A 19,366-nucleotide genomic window follows, 5' to 3' on the forward strand; every position below is an offset into this window, starting at 1 on the left:
ACTAGCCCCTCAACAAGTTTGCCCCACCTTTCTTTATAAAAGCACTGCTATTTTTTTGTTAAGCTTATTTGCTGTGACTTTATTGTACATTTAATTTACAAATTCAATGAACATGCATCCTTAACTATTTTACCAGAATCTTGAGCATTTAGAATTTTTAGGTTTGAAGTTTTAGTGAAAAAATCCTGTATTATTTCAGACTTGCATAAAATAAGAATATAGAAGACAAAATGCTGGTTTTAAAGACATTGATGGTTCCTGTAATACAGTTTAAAGAAATAGGTTGTGGGAAAATAATTTAGTGAAAAACGATAGAGAACCTTAAAACACAAAACTTCTTTTATTATATTCAGCCCCTTTCTCTAAATTGATGCATTAGATAGTTTCTGTATAGTTAGACTGGTGTGTTGTTTTTATCAGCAAATGTGTCCTCTCCAGCTTTAAAATGATGTCACACGTAAAACTTCCTAAGTCCAAATACCTAAAAGGTGTAAGCATTTTCTTTTTGAACCGTAATTAATTGTTCCTCCTTACACCTTCATCTAGACTTATAATAAAACATTTTTTCCCTTCTTCAGACTTGCAGATATCAGACATCATGTGTGGGAATAATTGCCATGAAATATACTTTTAACCAAGTGTGTGGAACTAGTTGTTGGAGAGACTAGGAGCTCATCACCTTGATGATTTTTAAACAAAATTTTCCATAGAACACATCATGTTGGATAAAACTAGTAGTTGTTAGATATGTGGTTTGCAAATATTTTCTCTCACTGCAGCTTGCTTTTCTATCCTGTTAATAGGATTCTTCACAGAGTAAAGATTTCTAATTTTAATGAAGCCCAATTTATCAATTTTTTTCTTTACTGGATCATGCTTTTGGTGTGGAGTCTAAGAATTTCATGCTTACCTCTAGAAAGCAAATATTTTCACCTTTTTTTCTTCTTTTTTTCAAAAGCTAATCAATTTTAAGTTATTTTACATAAGAAGTGAGGTTTAGGTAAATATTTCATTTTATTTATTTATTTATTTTTTGCCTATAAATGTTCACTCCCTTCAATACCATTTGTTGAAGAGCTATCTTTCCTCCATTGACTTGTTTTTGCAACTTTCTTAAAGTCAGCAGTTGAATAGTTTTCTGGACTTATTTTTGGCTGCTCTATTTTCTTCCACTGATTTATGTATCTGTCTCTCTGCCAGTATCATGTAGCCTTTATTACTGTAGCTACACAGTAAGGCTATACAACTCTTTTCATATTGTTGGAATCAATTTACTAATATTACATTGAGTATTTTTTTTGCATCTAAGTTTCTGAGAGATATTCGTCTGTAGTTCTGCTTTTTATATACTGGCTTGGTCTCGTTTTGTTATTGGAGTTATAATGGAGAAACTCATAAAATGAGTAGGAAATGTTTCCTTTATTTTCTAGAATAGACGGTATAAAATTTGTGTTAATTCTCTTGTAAATTTTGGTAGAATTTTTTAGGGGAGCCACCTGAGCCTGGGATTTGAAATTATTACTTCAGTTTGTTTAATGGCTATAGGACTATTTAGATGACCTATTTCATCTTGGCTGAGTGTTGGTTATAAGTAGTATTTGAGAAATTGGTCTATTTCTCCTAATTTGTTGAATGTAACAGCATAAAGGTATTCGAGGTATTCCTTTGGCTCCCTTCCTAATGGCTGTAGTTTCTGTGATGATGTTCTGTTCGTTCCTCATACTGATGAACTGCTGCTTCACTCTGTTTCTTTTCTAGTCTCACTAGAGTTTTATTCATTTTACTGATTTTTTTTTTTTTTTGATGAATCAGCTTTTGTTTCATTGATTTTTCTGTATTGTTTTGCTGTTTCAATTTCATTGATTTCTATTTTTAGTCACCATTTTTTTTTTTTTCTCATCTACTTGCTTTGGGTTTATTTTGCTCTTTTTCTAAGATGAAGTATTAGATTATTGATTTTTTTTTCTGATGGAAGCATTTAGTGCTATAAATTTCCCTCTCACGATTTCTTTAGCTGCATCTCTCAGATGTTGGTATATTGTATTTTCATTTTATTTAGTTTTATTTTGTATTTCTTTAGAGACTTCTTCTTTGACCCACAGATTATTGAGAAGTGTATTGTTTAATTTCTAAGAGTTTAAAGGTTTCCTCTTGTCTTTCTATTATTGATTGCTAATTTGATCACAGAACATACTCTGTATCATTTGATTTTTTTTCAGTTTAGTGAGACTCTTTTATGGCTCAAGATATCATATTGGTGAATGATCCATGGGCACTTGAAAAAAATGTATGCTGAGCTGTTGTTCAGTGAAGTGTATGTGTGTTTAAATTTGGTTTTGCTTGTTAATTGTGTTGCTTAGATTTTCCATATCCTTGCTGATTTTGTGTCTTGTAGTGCTGTTATTTGATGAGAGGGGAGTATTAAAGTCCTTACCTATAATTGGGAATTTTTCTATTTCTCCTTTCAGTTCTATGATTTTTCACTTCAGGCACTTTGAAGCTCTGCTGTCTGGTGCATGTGTATTTAAGATTGATAGGTTTTACTAGCGTATTGATTGTTTAATCATTACCTAATGTTCCTGTCTGTCTGGTAATTTTCTTTGCTATGATTTCTATTTAATCTGATATTAATATAGCCAGTCTGACTTTTTAGAAATTAATGTCTACATGGTATATTTTAAAAATTTTTAACTTATGTCATTGAACTTTAAGTACTTTTTTTGGGGTAAATACCATATAATTAGGTCATTTTAAAAATTTACTCTGCCAATATCTGCCTATTAATTAGTATAGTTAGACCATTTATAGTTAAGGTAGTTATTGGTACATTAGGGCTTTAGCCTGTCATTTTAATATTTGTTTTTTGATTATGTCTTGTTTATGTTTCCTCTGTTCCTCTCGGCTTCTTGTGCATTACTTAAACCTTTTCAGGATTCCATCTCGGTGTGTTTGTAGTGTTTGAGCATATCTCTTTGTGTAGTTTTCATAGTTGCTCTAGGTATAGTAACATACATGGGTGATTTATCCTTGTTTCCTGGTATCAGCATGTTACCACTTAGAGTCAAGTGTGATTACCTTACTTTCACTTCAGGCCCCTCACCTTCCCCATTTTTAAATATCATTTTCTTGAGTCACACATGGTGCGATAATTTTTGTTCCAATCATTCAATATGATTTATAAAGCCCACGGGAGAAAGGAAAGTGTATTGTATATACACATATCTGAACTCTTTCCGCTTTTGTTTTTTCCTTCCAGATGCTTCTAGAGTCCTTCTTTTATCATTTTCTTTCTGTTTGAAAATGCTCTATAGGCATTGTTTAATGACAGGTTTCCTAGTGACAATTCTTTTCTTTTTCCTTTATCTGAGACTGTATTTTGCTTTCATCCCTGAAGGGTATTCACTGGATATAGAATTTGTAGTTGACAGTTTGTCCTTTCAGTGCTTGAAAAACGTGCTCTTTTGGTTTGCACAGTTCAGCCTGTGCACCCGGGGCTCCCACTGGTCCCTGCTGGTGATGCCTGAGGACAGAAGGAGCTTCCCTGGCTTGGCCACCCGGGGCTCCTGAGGGAGGGAGGGGTCCCCAGCCCCAAGGTAGCAGTTCCCCGGCCCAGGCACTAACTGGGGTGGGGTCCCTCTGCTGGCTCTGCTCAGCTGCCTGAGGGGTCCTGGGGGGGCCTGTCTCCAGCGGCAGGGAACAGGACACCCCCTGAATCATTACTTCGGTTGGGCTCCTGCTGTGTCTCCCTCTCGGGTGGTGCTGGACTGGCCCGGTGTGCTGGCGGGGCCTCCTTTTAATGGGGCGAATGAGCCGGCCTGGGCCACTGTCTGCTGTTAGGATAAGATGGGAGGTGCTGGGTCCCGGTTACTGTCTTCTGTTGGGAGGGATGAAGGTGGCATAAGATGTCCTGCCCTTTGTTGTTGCTGCAATGCTGGGACCCCTAATCACTTCTTCTCCCTCTTCATACCTTCCAGAATCCTCCTTTGGCTGCCTTTACATTACTTTCAGGTTTATTGTTATACTTGGAGGGAGGAGAGGGGAGAAATGAGTCTATGCATGTGGTCGTAACTCAAAGGCCCAGCCTTTATTTTTAGGGCCCTAAAGCACTTTAAAAGTTTGTTAGTATTTTATTTAAGGTTTGAAGAATATTGAAGTAAAAAAAAAGAGATTTTAATTGTGTCAAAGTATAGATAACATGAAATTTACTATTTTAACCACTTTTAAATGAACAGTACAGAGGCATTAAGAACATTCATATTTTTGTGCAACTATCACCTCTATCCATCTCCAGAAATTTCCATTTTTCCAAACTGAAACTGTACTCATTAAACAATAATTCCCCATATCTCCCCTCTCCCAGCCCCTAGCAACCACCATCGTACTTTCTGTCTCAACGAATTTGACTGTTCTAGGTCCCTCACTTAAGTGGAGTCATACAGTATTTGTCCTTTAGTGACTGGCTAAATTCACTTAGCATAACAAGTCTTTAAGGAAGGAGGTAAAATTTGAATTGGTAAAATTTATTACTCATTGAAGTTCTTTAAAACAGTTTGGAGGAGAAGAGTTTAAAATTAGTAGCTAATTTGGGACTTTAAAACCTATAAAGCCTGGTATGGAGCATGAACTCAACAATGTTAGCTAATTGCCATTATTTTCTGCTGGATTTTATTATTCTTTTTCTCGCTTGCACAAATAACTAAAAGTCAGCAGTGAGGGTGTTGAGCCACAGTTCTGGTTTAGTTTCTTTTTGTGACCACAGCCCTAATGCCTGCCTGCTACTGGAAATGTGTGACAAAGTAATCAACAGAGAGAAATCATGTCAGTGCAAATTTAGTGGGAACCTGGATATGGAAATCAGAGAGGATTAAATTCAGATCTTTACTCATTATTTAGTGTCCTTTGTCAAGTTTCTTAGTCTCTGAATCTTTGTTTCTTTGCCTATAGAGGGAAAATCACAGGCCCGTCCTGAGGAGTAGTGATAAGTTACCTGTCATACCTGCAGTAGTAGCTGCTCACTAAATGCCTCCTGTGTTATGGAGCGATTGCCATAGTGTTAGATACACACTTGGGTGTATCCTGCTTAACTGTGTTATTGGACAGGGACTCCCTTTACCCTTACCTGTGATTTTCTCTTAGCAATAGGGACTTACTACTGGGTAAAACAATTTATCATTCTAAATAGCTTTGGATGCTCTAAGTTCAGTGAAGTGTTAAAATGATGATAGCCAAGGAAAGCTCATGAGCAGCATATTAAAATTTCTGAATTCTTTCCTTGTGCTTAAGATGGAGAGTTTAATATTTTTTAAGAATAAAGAAAAAAGAAGCTTATTTTCATAAAAGAGCAAAATCTTCTTAAGGATGACAGAAATGGGTGATGTTTAAAAATTATTTTTGGAAAGAATTACCAACTATATTTTGCTCTTACATTACAATAATATTTTATTAGGCAAGACATACGTGTATGAATCTATTTTTATCCCACAAAGCAGCATTCTCAGAGATTGCTACTGGATTGAGATGGTGGCAGAAGCATTTGCAGTTCTCTGCTGGCAATAAAGTTAATCAAAATAGTTTGAATTAAATGAGTAACATATGCAAATCTGTGCTTATAAACTGAAATGTACTATGTGCTACTATCGATAATCTGACTGCTGATTTTCATAAGTGGTACCAAAGTCTCACATGGGTTTGAGGTTCAATGCAGACAGATTGTGGCCTAGTGGTTTGAATAGGAGTGTAAGTAGGGATGGTATTGCATTCCTGCTGCGGATGATATTAAACATCCTCCAGTATGAAACCGGTAAGCTTCTTGACTCTTCTAAGAAGCCAATTCATGAAATGTTAGGTGGACTTTACCTTTCCCTAAAAACTTTGGACTTCAGAGGGACTGTATTAGCCAAACCTATGCTCCAATTTTATGATACTTGCCCTTTGTCAACAGTTAATTTTTGAAGATCAAATTGTTGATTTATTTTTCTTGTGTGGAAAAGGGAACTTGACAATATGACAAACATTTATCTATTTGCAGCACCCAAGAAGTTACTGTTTATAAGTTAAAACCATGCTGCTCACAGAGAATGTTGTCAACTCTAGTTTGTTCAAAGAGATAATTCTACTTTTGTATAGAAAGCGATTAAGACATTTTTTTTTTCTTAACTAGAAACTAGATGTAAAATATCACATTTCAAAAATGTTGTGCATCTATTTCTGATGTAGATAAACAAAGCTAAGATTTTGGTCTGTGGTTGCAGCCATGCTCATTGCAACATGTCATTGAGAATTCATACTTTGGTGCTTATTTTGGCCTTTAAACTGTTCATTTGTACTGTGAACTAGATTATGTGCTTCTAACTGTCAGTTAGCTAAATGCATTTCAAGTCAATTTACTAAAATAGTCACTGTTAAGCGGTATATTTGGACAGAGTTGACACCTTTGACATTTTCTAAAATGGCAAAAATAACTGTATTTAAGGGTATGATTTATGAATGTTGTGTGCCTACAGAACTTCCATCTGATTATGGTTTTCGTTTTAGCTGCGAGAACTCTTTTCATGAGCTGCTCAAAGGGAAACTAATTAGTGCTGTGTGATCAGATAGCTAACACAGACACACACCGAGAGACACACAAAAACATAACATCAATCCAAAATCTGTGGTCTCATTGCTCCTTGGAATTGCTTTTGTCTAAAAAGAGAACAGTGGAGCCCACAGCAGAGGCAGAGAAAGTAAGGAAGCGAGGGGAAGATTGATAGCACAGAGCTGCCTTTATGAAACACATATTCTTTGGTATAAATAAGGAAAGCAACTTGCAATGATTAAAAAGTATTTTGAATCCTTGGTTGTCTTCTAGATTGCTGGCCTCTATTAAAAACTTCTTAAAATAATAGATAGCTTTAATTCTTCAAGGAAATGAAAAATTATATCATCTTAAAGATTTTCCATATTTATTATATAGATGTGACTTGACTGTGGGGGAAAAAAAAGAGCAAAATCTCTTGTATTGCAAGTTTTAAATGTACCAGGCTAAGGTTTACTTAATTAGAACCTTGAGGCAATAAAGGAGCCCTTTTTAAAATTCTGTGATTCTTAATATGCTAAATAATGCAAAGCTTCGACTCGTCAAGCATGAGACACACATCTGGCAGCTTAACATTTAAATTACAGGGGAAAAAATTCCTCACTTCAGTAGTAATTTTCTCAAAGAATAGGAAATGAATTTCAATGAAATTTAATTTCTTTTTAGATTTCCATCTTGTCTAATTGCAGGTATTTTTAAAGGATCTCTGTATTTGTGTTTTTATACATATTTTCTGTACATTTTATTAATCTTTAATTCGAGATGATTTTCACTGTAGGGCTCTTGAAAAATAGCACTATATTTTACTTGTTTTGAGAAATCTGATTTCAAGTAATGACAATGTTATAGAAAAGGAAGGGAAAATGAAATTTTCAGTGACCCACAAAAATATTGCTGACGAAAAGGCAACATTTTTCAGTTAGTTCCACTTTCAAGCTTTAATTTTTTTCAGTATGAATGTTTTCTCTGTTTTGTCATTTTCTGGCTATTTTTCGTGCACAAGTTATTATAAGCAGCATTCTTTCTTTGTATTTCTCCAAAGGACAGTGTCAGATCCTCGATTAATTTTACAAAGGTCATTTGGAAAAACCATTAAAAATATGCCAAGTAAAAAAGATTAGCACAACTCAGGGAAAACACACTTTCCTAAACATATGCATTTATATATAGGTAAGGTCCTGTAATGCTACAGTTCTGACAAGTGTTCTCCTTGTGCACCTCACGCATTATTAAAGATATGACTGTTTCATTTATTTTTTCTAGGTGATCCCAGCTGACACATTCCAAAGGCATCAGGAGGTTACTATTATTTGTAATTAGTTGATCTTTTCCTCAGTATAAAAGGATCTGATAATGAAATTGAGTAATAGTTCGCATGAAAAAAAATGGACTTTCGAAATAACCCATCTTTGTATTACCAACACATAAACGTGGGTGCTAGTTAGCCCATGACAGATGCATGAATCCATTTCCACTTTTTAATTAAAAAATTAAGCAATATCACAACTTCCAATTTTAGCTACAGCAGAGTAGCTGGAGCCAGACCAGCCCTTCTGCTATAATGAACCATTAAACTGGACAGACTGTGTGAAGCAGTTGTTCTGGGGCACTGGCCATCAGGGGGCACAAGAACAGAGACAGAGACCTCTGAGACAAAGCCTGCTCTCCACCTGGGCGCAATATTCTGACTGCAGAGCGGCCGAGGGGAATCCGAGCAGACAAAGTTCTGATGAGCTGAGGGGACAGAGTTGGGCGCTCAGGGCAGCTGAGGCAGCTGGGACCCGAGAGCAGAGCAGAGGGGATCCGAGGTCAGCACAGGGACTTCCCCCCAGTCCTTGGGTGGCTGTAGTTAATAATACTCTGCTGCATTTATGAAAGTTTCCAAGAGAGTAGATCTTCAAAGTTCTCATCATAAGAAGATAATTTCCAACTATATGTGGGGATGGATGTTCACTAGACTTAATGTGATGATTTTACCATATATACAGATATCATATCATTACGTTGTGCACCTGAAACTAATATGTCATATGTCAATTATACCTCAAAAATTATGAAACACAAACTGGCAAAAAAGGGGAAAAATTACACTTATCCTTAACCATTCTTTGAAATTTTAACACCCTTTTTTATTAATTGATAAAAGAAAGAGACAAAAAGTAAATAATATAAGATATAAATATCTGAATGACACTATCAACTAACTTGATCTAATTGAAACTTACAAAGCACTTCATCTCAACTCACCAATATATACATTCTTTTCAAGGGAACATAGAATGTTTGCAAGATGGATCATATAGTGGGTTATAAATTAGATCTTAATATATTTCAAAAGATTTAAATATTATAGGATATGTTTCTCTGACTGAATGAAGATTTTATATATATATATATATATATATATATATATATATATATATATATATATTTATACATAATAAACAACAAGGCAAGGATGTCTAATCTCATCACTTTATATATTGGAGTCCTACCCAGTGCAAGAGAACTTCTAGAAGAAAACTTTGGAGAAATCTTTATGACCTCGGGCAAAGTTTTCTTAGACAGGACACAAAAATTATTTACTATGAAAGAAAAACAAATAATACATTGTATTTTAACAAAATTAACCTTTTTCTCTTCATGTTGCCATTAGGAAAAATAAAAGGCAAGTTACAAACTGAGAGGAACCATCTGCAGTACCTGTATGTGACAAACAGTTTGTACCATATTATATATTTTCACTAATAAGAAAAACAACTCACTTTTTAAAAGTTCTAAGACTTAGACAGAGGTTTCACCAAAGAAGATAAGAAATGTCCAATTAATTCATAAATAATGCCTAACAATCTTTAGGCATCAGGAAATGCCAATTAAAACACTAATGTGTTACCACTTCACATCCACTAATATGCTAAACTTAAAAAGACCAGCAACACCAAGTACTGATGAAAATTTGGCAGAAACTTTCATACATGACTGGTAGGAGGAAAAAATAGTACAACTCCTTTGGAAAACTGACAGTTTTTAAAAATTAAACACTTATCTTATGACCCAGTAATCCCACTCCTATGTATTTACCACAAGAAATAAAAACATATGTCCACAAAAACACTTGGACCTGAATGTTCATAGCAGCTGTCCTTACAACAGTCAAAACTTTGAAACACTGAAATATCCATTAATAGATGAATTAGTCTATAAATTTCAGGACATTCATCAAAAGGAATACTACTTAGCAATAAAATGTGATGAGTCTCAAAATACTATCCTGAATGGAAGAAGCCAGCCACAAAAGAGTAAATACTGCATTATTCCATATGTATGAAATTTTATGACAGAATTCTAATCTGTAGTGATAGAAATCAGATAAGTGGTTGTCAGGAGTGTGTGTGTGTGTGTGTGTGTGTGTGTGTGTGTTAGGGATAGGGTAATTGACTGCAAAGGGCATGGGGAAATTTTGGAGGGTTATACAAAATATTTAAGATTTTGTGATGGGAGTTACATGGGTGCATATATTTGTCAAAACTCATTGAATTAAAATGTGCACATTTTATTGAATGTAAATTAGAACTTAATATGTTGATTTTAAAAATAAAAAGATTGGATTCAGATATTCTGGATAGAGCCAGGGGAAATGCAGAGTGTGTGGTAGCAGAGTTGCCAGTGACATCAGGCTGTTATACAGACGGTTATAATCTAAGCAACGAATGAAGTGAGCCTTGCTCTTTCCTTTTCATATTATACAGGGTTTGAGTGATGAGGTCAGGTCTGTAAAGGGAGCTTGTGGTGAACCATCAGTCCTCGGTTCATCTTACTCTCACCCCTGCCTCCAGTCTTAAATAAAATAATTGGTTCATAGGTCTAGTTAGGGTTAATGATAAAAAAGAAAAGATTCTCAATATCTTTGTTTTTCAGGCTGGCCCTAAAACCTGAGCAGGAGTGCAGAACTTGGTTGCAGTCTCTATTTCTGAGTGTTATGCTTCTACCCCTTCTCCGTGTTGAGAATCATGGTTATTGACCCCCTCAGGATTTGATCAGGGCAGGGCAGGGAGAGAAGGCAGAGAAGGGCTTCTTTCTCCAGTGGTGTCATAATTGTAGGAGTTGTTAGGTTTTTAAAAGATGGCCCTTTCTCCCACGGAACACTTTTATGCTTTGTTTAGACATTCCCTTTCCATGTGCTCTTTTTTGTCAGGGCCCCTCACTTTGTTCTGGTTTCTTACCACTCCTTTATTAGAACTACACACCTGGCAGTGCACTTCTGAATCTGTTCCCTATATGTGTGACTATGGTGCTAAAAGGGAGAAAGAAAGTCGTCATAACTGAATTGAGACACACAGTAGAACACGTGAGAAGATGCGTCCCACTCCCGCTGGCTTGAAGGTAGAGGAGACCACATGGAAAGCATGAGACGGAAATGAGTTTTGCCAACAGCCAGCAAGCCTAGAAGAGGATTCCTAGACTCAGATGGGACTGCAGCCCTGGCTGAGACGTTGATTTTGACCTTTTAAGACTTTAAGAAGAGGAACCAGCTGAGCCATGCTATACCCAGATTTCTGACCTGCAAAAAATGTGAGATAAATGGATATTAAGTCACTAAGTTTGTGGAAATTTGTTCAAGCAACAATAAAAACGAATATATTGTTCAGTGTTTAAAACGGTGTATAAGTAGTTCTTAAGTAAGATAGAACAGAGGGATTAAATGCATAGGCTTTGAAGTTGAATAGAACTTGGGTCTAAATTTAAGATTTTATGCTGATTAACTCTGATTTGGGAGAAGTTCGGGGGAAGTTCGTTGATCTCGTCAAGTCTGAATTTTCAAATCTGTGAAATAGAGTAATGCTCGCTCTTTTAGCAGTTTATTGTTTTATTTTATTTTTATTTTTGGTGTGTATGTGTGTGTGCACAGCCTAATATATATAAAGTTCTTAGAATACACTAAAGTGAATTTTATTATTTTAAAATTGTTATTTCAGCTAGCAACTATGCACTGAGAATTTAAATTATAAGGCTTGAAAAAGAACAATATATTTAAAATCCAAATAAAAATGCTTTTTTGGGTCCTGCCTTCTTCTTTTCTCCCCCTTTCTTATCTTGATTTTGGCCATCTCAACCTCACCATCAATGAAGTCTGTTTTAGACTCAAAGTAAGAAAGCTCTTGCCATGGTTTACATGATCCTCATCTGAAAGATTCAAGTGCCAGGCTTCTCAGAGAGTGGTCCCTGACCTATGCCACCCTCCCTGAAGAAGGGTGTTTTCTGATTTTGACTCTAGTTTGGCACAGTGCACTGGGTGAGGGTCAGAAGATACAATGAAACTATTGATGTTCGAAATGCATGATCCACACAAACCTTGATGGGTCACCTTCAGGGAGAAAAAGCTTGAAGACACGGAAACCATGTCCTAATAATTTTATTCTCTGGCAATTTCACGAAAAAGTGTCCACAGGGAAATTCCAAAGGGCAGGGGCTGGCAGCCTTCAAACCATGGAGGGAGAGAAGAGGGCAGGCTGCAAGGCTTAGCTGCTCATGGTACATGACACATGTATACTAAAAACAAAGATGTTGAGTCAACCTTTTTATTAAAGCTGTGGCTCTACTGAGGGACTCTGAGCTCTGGTGGCTTCTGGGCCAGGGTATTTGTCACAAGACCCTGGGGGTAGACCTTGGCATATGGGTTCATTGAAGTGAGGGGTCATCAAGCCAATGACGTAAGAGGCATAAAGCTTAAATAATACTTGCTTATGTGATAGCTCTGTTTGTTGATTTATAATTAAAAGATATTTGTGGAACTCTGTTTCAGGCACTGTGCTAGAGATTACAGGCGAAACTAAGGTGAACAAGACACATTGTCTGCAAGGAGTTTCTGATCTAGAGCAGTGGTTCTCAGATGGGGATGTTTTGCCTTCCAAGGGACATTTGGCAATGTCTGGAGACATTTTTGATTATCACAACTGGGGAAGGGTGGAGAAATGGAAGGTGCTATGGCATCTAGTGGGTAGATGTAAGGGATGCTGCTAAACAGCCTAACAGAACACAGACTGCCCCCAGAATTATCCAATCCAACCAATCCAAAATGTCATTCTCAGCCAAATGAGGCTGAGAAACTATGATATAAAACAAGTCATGTAAGATATGAAAAAAAGGATCTCAGGTGGGAAGCACTGGGTAAAGGCAGAGGACAGACCTCCCTAGTCTCAAAGTTTTACATTGAAACATTGGTAGGAGGTGCACAGGAATTTCTTTGAAACACAGCTAAAGATAAAGAATCTTACCAGGGTGAGGGTAGGAAAGCAGGCCAGATGCAGCTGCTGCTTATAAATTGCATCCCGTGGTGTGGCCACTAGTAGAGTCTACTTGAAGTTTACACATTGAATTAAAGCCTGGAGCATAAAACAGCTATGAGCGTCTTTCTTAGTATTATTTCTTTTGCCCCCAGTTGTCAGGCCTTATATAAGCTCTTAGATTTCAGCAGTGAAAGCTTACACATCCTCTGAAGTGAAAATCTGTAATATATTTTTGCACCTTTTGTCTTTAACCCTAGGAAGCATTTTTAATAAAATTGGTTCTTGCCCTTCGGACTGTGATCTCGATCTCTTAAAAGAAGGCCAGGAATTACGCAACAAGGTAAGAGGAAGGCTGTAGAGGTTGGCTTTGAAAAGATCATGAAAACAGCAGTCCCCGATTATTAACTATGATTTCTTAAAATATATTTCCAGGTAGAAGGTAATTTGGTCTTCAAAGGAGGTTTTGAAGTGTGGGACATGAGAAAGCAGCTGACGCTTATGAAATCAGCCATGCCAATAAATTTTTATTGCATCCGAATCAGACTTCTTTAAGCTGGTGAAGACGTTAGTTAAATTAATCAGTCTACATTCCTTTTTCCAGCTTGGGCGGGGTGATTAGAAAGTGTGCTAATTGCACTGTGTTTTATTTGGCACGATTAAGGCTGCCATAAAGTATGTCCAGAAAATATCTTGAAAAATGTATATAAATTACACAGCCTGGGCTTCCAGATGCTGGTTAGATTAATTTCACTGGTATTACTGGATCCAGTTTTCCGATACCTAACCATTTCCAAAATCTATGTCTACATAAGACCATGTGACTTTGACTTCTAAGTATTCAGAAAATGCAGCTTGGATAGAAAATTGGAGTGAATGGATTGCCCTCTGACCCTGCCCTTTCCAAGACAAATGCTATCTGAATCATTGTCTTAATTCTCCACTATTCTGACTAAATAAACATAGGTGTGTAGAGACGACTGTGGGGCCCTTATCTTTAAAGGAAGGTTTGCTTTCATCTTTAAATAGTGAACAGCCATCTGATTAAATAAGTGACTGAGTTTTTAATGTCCAGATGAGCACTCATAGCACTTACAATAGTGGTTAGGGATCAAAGGTTTGGTGACATCTGTAGCAATGAAAGATAATATTTACTGCGTGCTAGAAAATGAGTAGGTGCCAGGAGGTGTTCTCAGTCCTCTCCGTCAAATGACTCATCTTATTCCCACAGCCTATGGGATGGATACCACTATTGTCATCATTTCTTTATTTTTACAGGTGACAAAATAAGGCATGGGAGATGGAGTAAGTTAGCCAAAGGAACTGTTAATACTTGTGTAGATGGGATTTGAACCAGACTTTTTGTTTCTGGAACTCATATCTGTATCCATCATGAGATAATACTTTAAAAGAGTTGTGTATTTCTTTATCCCTTCGGCCAGGTATATGTTTTCTACTTATTGGGTCTCCTAGCATTAATTTAAAGGATAGCACGTGGGAACAAAGGACCATTTGCTGGGAAGGAAAAACGTTCACATGCTTTATACATATTATGTATTAAGTACTTTTATGTATACTCTTTGGGGGAACTTTAGAACGGATAGCTCAGTGAAACTTCTAAGATATTATGGATCTCATGTTAGCCTTTAAATATTTTTGTAAAATTTTCATACCAATTGCTGGCCTTAAACTTTGGGATTACGAGAAAGGCTAACGTAGGCAAGGTGAGGGAGCATGCAACCACCTAGAAAACCTAAAATTCTTTTCTCTATTTTCTGAATGTACATGATAAATTAAAGATTTCCTTTTTTATTTTATTTTTAATAATGTATTTTAAAAATTGTGAGTCAAGTGCTTGGGGCAGCAAGCTCTTCCCTGGGGGACAGGTACTTTGGGACAGTGCCTTAAGTCTGAATTTCTTTAGGAAGCTTGTGCATGTTGGGAAAATGTCTCAGTAAGATCATTGTTGTGGGCAGACAGAGCCAAAAACACACCCAAGATGCAAGCCACTGATTGCTATGGACTAGGGGAGTTATAATGCTTACTGAATCTAAATCTGAGACTCCTTATTTAAATTTAAGTGTTTTCCCTTTTTTTAATCTTCTCATGGTATTAGGAATTAACTTGGATCTTCAATTGATATTAAAAACTCTAACCTAGAAAATTCCCAGGGTGGCTGTGGAAAAGCAGAGTTCACGTGGAACTTCGCATGCGAAGCATCAGCGTTCCGAATAACAACAGATGGCCAGAAAGCTATTGGAATTTGGGGTCCTAAGTGGCCAGAAATGCTAGTTGTTCTTCAAAGGGCAGAAACAGAAGCCGGGGTGTTACTTACCTGAGGAGTCTCTTCAGGTAAATCCTGTGCTACCCAGCCAGGGATACCTCTGGGTACTGCTAATGGAAAGCTTAGCCTGAAAAATTCTTTGGTAAACACATTAGACATGAATTAAAGAAAGAAGAAATAGTATTCTTGCTGGATGGTCTCAGGATTTAGGCTGGATTTAATTTGGAGCTATGATTTTTTTTTTGGATCATAATAACAGCACTGATGGCATTGAGCATGATGTCATGTTTGTTAGCTTCGATACTTCAGATGCACCTGGTGTTTGTTGTTGTGATCTGTGACTTGCAGTTCTGTGATCTTACTAACGCAAGCCTCTCAGCGGAGTACCTTCACCCCAAGCCTTCCTCTCGTGCTGTTTTTTGTTTGGTTTTTAAAACCCAGTGTGCATTCTCTGGGCGGGCACTAGCGCCTCCATGCTCCTCACTTCCCAGGGCAGTTCAAAAGCGCCAGTAATCCTGGGGATTCAGCCCTTCAGTCGCCGTTTCCTCTTTCTAAGGCTCTCTCTTTTGATGAAAGAATCCCCTTGCTCTTCATCTGGCCAGATGGGCAGATGAGCAGCGCTCCTCAGAGCCCCCACAAAGACCCTGTTAAGAGTTGGGGTGAAGTGCTGCTGCTGAGTGGGGCTTAGCCGTGGCCCCACCCCAGCGCTTCTGTGCCACACTGTCACCGCCTGCGGCCTGCAAGCGGGCTCTCTCCGCATGGACCTGCCCTCTCGCATACATCCCCATGGACGGGTTGGCCCATGGAAAGAGTTACGGCTAAGGGACAGAAAGCCCTGAGCCACAGAGGGACCCTGGGCTGCCATATATCACGACTGAACAGGTGGATCGTGTCAAGAGGTGCACAACTTTGAGATTAAATAGATTTCGTCTTCTTGTAATGTTTTCTGCTTAGCAGCTCCAGAAAGCACGTTCAGTGTTGCATTGGTCACCTATGCGACGGACAGTGCATTTTGCCAGATGCTACTTGCATCCTTAATATTCTAAAGCATTAAGTGCTATCCTCCCCGCTCCCAGGAATATTTTGCAGCTCTTATCTCAGCTTGTCTTCATAAAAATCCTATGATCTGTGTAGAAAAAATATTGTCTTCATTTTCAGATTTAAAAGGAACTTAATTCATGGGCTTTAAATCATCTAAGTTGGAAAAATAGAGAAGACTTGACTGCATGTCTTCAGAGCATCACTTATTGGCCCTTTTCACTACAACACTATACACTTTAGTTTTCGAAGAATTTTAAAACACTTCTTGCCTCTCATTTTGTGTTGTGGTTGAAAGAGTGATAATTAATTGTTGTTTTTTTGTTTTTTAAACCAATTTTGTATAAGAATGGTAAACCTCATAAAAAAGTTTTTAATTCATGAACTTGAAAATCATAGTCTGAATTTTATCAATTTACACTTAAATATTTCCTGTTGATTTCTGCAATGGGTCGAAGTCTGAGTCACCGTACACAAAGTATGTAAAATATGACATTCTGGAACAAATTTGCAGGACCAATTTTTCTTTTAAAGTATAGGAATTCATCTTTCCAAACACGTAACTATTGGAATATATATATATTTTAAATGGTGATCTTATTTGACTTTAGGGTAGGTACAGACAGGACTTAGACTTGTAATGGATCTATTTTCTATTTTTTAAATGTTGACAATGTCCTAGTTAAAGCATTATCTTCCGTTATAGATTCAAGATAGAAGTCTGTGGTTGAGAAGCTGTTTTACTTCCCCTGAGGAACAGGCTCACACACCCTGGTACTCATGCGAAAATTTCCCTGCACAGATTCACCACCTTTTTGGATTTAAAACTTTCATTTCTTTGTGTTTTTGTTCCTCTTTGTGCTCATTTCTTTGGAGATGAACTAGTTTCCATGATTTTATGTCTTCTAAAACATCTATTTGAAGGCATTTTTAACACATTAACTTAAAGATATTTTTTAAAGGAACTCCAAAGATTCATAAAGTTTGTGCTAATTTTAGAATTCACAGGTGATTTTATTTGTGAGTAAATAACTAGAGATAGAATTCATTGTTGGTATTTTAGTGTAAGTGCTTAACGAAATGATTTCTATTAGCTATTTCTTGAGTATCTATTATGTGCTTATTACCATTTTAAATGCTATGAAAGATAAATATGCTACATCCCATTTCTACCATAAACTTAGTTGAATAATCAAGATAGATATACGCAGATGAATCAAATAGAAAGCAATTTAATGCACTCTACTATGAAACACCTATACTTTAACAAATTAGGAACTTTGGTGAGTAAAACAAATATAGTGTAATTTTGGGTGGCAATTTCAATTTTCTATCAAGTGAGACTGAATAAGGTATCTAAACAACACATGAAGAAATGCCATCCAATTTAAAATTTAAATAATTACAAAAACATGTTTTAAGCACTCTAATAAGATATACAAATCAAATATATTTAGTTGGGGCAATTGAAAGCTCTCATATATTGAAAGAATTTTGGCATTCTTTATTCAGGAATCAAATAATTAAGAATACCAACACTGGCTTCTTTTCTGAGAAAACATCAAATTGGGGGGGAGGGGGTGACACCAGTGCTGGGGGAGGGCCCAGAGGCTCCAGGGCCTTGGAATTTGAAGCTACGGAGGGTTCCATGAAGGACTGGGCAGCTGGCATCCAGACCGAGGTCACAGCCAGGGTTGGGGTCAGGGCCAAGGCTGCAGAGCTCTCAGAGGCAAGGCCAAGGCCAAGGAGTGGATCCCCATTACCAAGCTGGGCTTCCTGGTCAAGGACATGAAGATCAAATCCTGGAGCAGATCTATCTCTTCTCCCTGTCCATCAAGGAATCTGAGGTCATTGACTTTTTCCTGGGGGCATCTCTCAAGACGAGGTTTTGAAGATTATGCCAGGGCAAAAGCAGACCCACACTGGCCAGAAGATCCCGTTCAAGGCATTTGTCACCTTGGGGACTACAATGGGCAAGTCGGCCTGGGTGTTAAGTGCTCCAAGGAAGTAGACACTGCCATTTGTGGGGCCATCATCCTGGCCAAGCTTTCTGTTGTCCCTGTGTGGGGAGGCTACTTGGGGAACAAGATTGTAAACCCCACACTGTCCCTTGCAAGGTGACTGGCAGCTGTGGCTCTGTGCTGGTACATCTCATCCCTGTCCCCAGGGGCACTGACATCATCTCAGCTCTTGTGCCCAAGAAGCTGCTCCTGCTGGCCACTATCAATGACTGTTACACCTCGGCCAGGGGCTGCACTGCCACCCTGGGCAACTTCACTGAGGCCACCTTTGATGCCATCTCCAAGACCCATGGCTATCTCACCCCTGACCTCTGGAAAGAGACAGTGTTCACCAAGTCTCCTTATCAGGAACTCACTGACCATCTTGCAAAGACCACCCCAGAGTTTCTGTGCAGAGGACCCAGGTTCCAGCTGTGGCCATCACATAATTTTATATAAGAAAAATGAAGTGAATTAAGGTTGTTTTAAAAAAGCTACGGAGGCTTCCATGAAGGATTGGGCAGCTGGCATCCAGACCAAGGTCACAGCCAGGGTTGGGCTCAGGGCCAAGGCTGCAGAGCTCTCAGAGGCAAGGCCAAGGCCAAGGCCAAGGAGTGGATCCCCATCACCAAGCTGAGCTTCCTGGTCAAGGACATGAAGATCCTTGTCCTTTGATTAAACACTGAAACCTTTGATTAAAAATACCTTTATTGGTACAGGAGCTGTAGAGGCTGAGAAGGATGCAAAGGGCCAGAAGAAAAGGTGCTTAAAATTGATGGCTATCATAACTGGGTTTTGTTCTTAAGGTAATCAAATCAATGAATTTCATAATAAAATAAATTTCACAATAAAAAATGAGTTTACTAGAGATTTGATGACACATCTACTTCCCCTGTGTTTCACTCGAAGGTTTTCCTAATTACTGTAATCTGCCTATGAATCCAAAGCAACATTTTGCAATTTCAAAATATTTGAAAAACCATGTGTGAACTGATATCAAGGAATTCCAGGCAACTATCTTCTTGCTAATGATAATTTAAAACATTTGAGAAGAGTGTAAAGAAAAGGAGAGAAGAGTTTTAACACAACTATCTTATAAATACAAGTCATGCCTAATTTTCTTCTGCGGCTAGTGGTTTCAAATGACTTTGTAGTAGCATTTTGTAATAAAATCTTTCAGAAG

The 19,366-nt window shown here is 37.6% G+C and overlaps 1 pseudogene across 1 annotated transcript; it reads left to right on the forward strand.

Annotated features, from left to right (window-relative positions):
* The first annotated feature begins 5,682 nt into the window (after positions 1 to 5,682).
* LOC308560975 (small ribosomal subunit protein uS5-like) lies at positions 5,683 to 18,632 on the forward strand (annotated as a pseudogene). Its single transcript has 4 exons — positions 5,683 to 5,800; positions 13,122 to 13,204; positions 13,297 to 13,303; positions 17,838 to 18,632. The product of its transcript is annotated as a small ribosomal subunit protein uS5-like (transcript).
* Positions 18,633 to 19,366: the final 734 nt, after the last annotated feature.

This window comes from Miniopterus schreibersii (genome assembly GCF_964146895.1).
Source record: "Miniopterus schreibersii genome assembly, chromosome: 8".
In the NCBI taxonomy this organism is placed as follows: Eukaryota; Metazoa; Chordata; class Mammalia; order Chiroptera; family Miniopteridae; genus Miniopterus; species Miniopterus schreibersii.